The 2,500-nt window shown below is 49.1% G+C and overlaps 1 protein-coding gene across 7 annotated transcripts in view; it reads left to right on the top strand.

The window, feature by feature from the left end:
• Positions 1-2,500, top strand: part of LOC125948795 (protein turtle) — a 16,475-nt gene that overhangs the window by 1,452 nt on the left and 12,523 nt on the right. For all 7 annotated transcript variants that reach the window (XR_007468617.1, XM_049675212.1, XM_049675215.1 and 4 more), the window contains exon 2: positions 1-168. This exon is cut by the window's left edge and continues 341 nt beyond it. The gene's annotated coding sequence lies outside the window, so the exon portion shown is untranslated. The remainder of the gene's footprint in view (positions 169-2,500) is intronic.

Below are 2,500 nucleotides of genomic sequence, written 5' to 3'. Positions count from 1 at the left end.
CCTTGTGTTATTCTGTGGCTACGCTGATACCATCGCCGTCCCTTTTGAAAAGTGTGTGCCTGTGCGACAAACCGTATGTGTGCTACGATCTAGGATTTCCCGACATTATCGCACCAGAACACAAGGAATGGATTACTGATTGCAATTAATGCTGGATTTTCTCTCACGGTAAGTGCGCCCTTTGATAAATCGTCGCAGAATTTGACCTCGTTTGCATTATGCTGTGACCACAATATGGCGAACACGTTATGCAGCCGACGAATTCAGGTGTGGTTACGGACTCCGCACACACAGTAAAACCTAGCCCTAGGTCCAGTTGCGAAACCGTTCGCTTACTAAGAGCGTTCTGCCCGTGTTTTAGGGTGACAAAAGATGGAAACAAGTGGACAAAATGCCACTTTTATTTCTGAAGATTCTCCACCCTCCTTCCGTTCTGGATGACTGCACCAGAACGAGGGTACGAGGGGCACAGCAAGTGCAATAGTGCGTGCGTACACCCATTCTGGTGTCCCGTCTGTTGCTCGCTCGTCGATCGAACATCGAACATGTTTAATGTTTCCTTCGCAGCATCGCTAGCAACCGCAGGAGGGGACCGTGAGCGGCGGAAGGGAAGGGAGCGCGCTTCCTTCAGAAATATCCCACACGCGTAGGGTCAGAAGAAAGAAGAAAGGCAAAGCAGGTCGCCAGCTAAAGAGACTGGACCCCTCCGCGCGGCAGGCGGGCGAGTAGAATGAAGGAGGAGAAGCATAAGGGAAGCGAAACAACAAGAAGCCGACGAACGAGAGGTGGCAGATGGTCGAGGAAAATGCGGAGAGAGGCGAGAACGACGACGGCGTCGTCGACGGCGACCACGGGGTCCAAGACGCTGCTGAATGGGAAATGGGGGTTTTTCGTCTTGCGCTGCGTCGTTTTTGGTTTCTTCGTTGCGTTATGTACACACCAGCTCCAGCCCGGCAACGGCAGCGGCAGCGGCAGCATGTTCTCTTCCTCCTTCATCTTAGGGGCCCTTTGTCGGAATATATTTTCCCCGCTTATGCTGGTGAGGCCGACCGAAGAAGAAGAAAAAGGGAGTCGAACGGTTAAAAACGAATTTTTATAGGCTTTCTTTTGGTGCGGTGAGGCGCGCGGCCCAAATGATACCTCCCAATAATGGATTGTGGGAATGTAGGGAGGGACGAGGGCTGAAAAAATTCAAACTTTTTTGAATGAACTTTGTCGGTTTTGTGGGATGGCGCGCGCGCGGTGTGTGTGGGAATTTACGCTAAGAAGCTCGCCAGTAAGATTCCAATCTCGCTACAATCATAGCAACCTGCGTGTGTGCGGTGGCGGGTTGTGTGCGGCTTCGAATTTTGTGGGTCTTCCACTTCCGGTCGGGATTGCCAATATTGGTGTGCCGGACAGGATGTGGTAAGCCTGTGGAAGCCTTTCAGTAAGCCCGAGGAAACGACGGACGATATGCACAATATTCGAATAATTGGACCAAGATAATATGCGATACAACACCCGCCTGTGCGCAACGATCAAGCATCCGCAGGTTTTTTTTCGGTTCTGTTGGAAAGCAATTTCGCCTATTTTGCCTTCACGCTATTTAGCAAATTGTTCATCCATTTCATTGCAAGAATACACCTTGATTCCTGGTGGCCACCAGGCACCATTACAGGTGTAGCAAAAAAAAAGTGTTCCTAAACCGGAAAATGTAGGTTCGCTCCGTTGTTCTTCGCTCGACCTAATGGAGGAAGCATTAAGGCCGCCGCGCCCACGATCGCTGCTCAAAACAGCCCACCACCGCCTGCTATGCTTAGTTACAATGTCAACCGGTTCGCCCTTTTTACAACGTTCTTGACATAGAGACTTGTTGCGAGTGTATGTTGTGTTGAGCTAGGGATTTTAGATTTTCTACATACGACTGTGATGCGACAACGGTGCCTAATATGGGGCAGTTTTGGGCTTCCTGCTATAGTTTGAATTTCCAAATTAATTGTGTGACTTCAGAGAAACCGAGTGACGACCGTCGTGGATTCGTGTGTGCTACATATACATACATACACAGGTGCCTCTACTGAGCTACTGAGACATAAAATCCCTAGATATTTTGTGGCAAACATGCGAGAGTGAGACTCACAAGGACCTCCAGGTCCTGGATTCTGAGATTTCGTGAGAACGATTGTTCGGGGCATATGGCTATCGCTCGGGGCTACCATAGCTAGCAAGAGAGAGGCGAGGAGTGAGCATTTAAGCGAAAAGTGTTGATAGTTACAGAAAAGAATGCCGAGGGAGAGAAATGTAGAGCGCATGATTGACGTACCAGCAGATGATAGCCAGGACACTCCGGATCTTGGGTATTCGGATTTAGAAAAGCAAACTGAGGCTCACATTGTCAATAGGTTAATGAAAATAGTCGATGCTTGTTGATATGTTTGTTCAGGGGTTAATGCATAGCATGAATTAAAGCACCAGCACATTCTACCAGAGCCATTTACTACATCCTCCGGGATCTAGG

The sequence above is a fragment of the Anopheles darlingi genome, chromosome 2 (genome assembly GCF_943734745.1).
Source record: "Anopheles darlingi chromosome 2, idAnoDarlMG_H_01, whole genome shotgun sequence".
NCBI classification, from domain to species: Eukaryota; Metazoa; Arthropoda; class Insecta; order Diptera; family Culicidae; genus Anopheles; species Anopheles darlingi.
The sequence above is the reverse complement of the archived record's forward strand: the minus strand, read 5'-3'. Positions and strand labels throughout refer to the sequence as shown.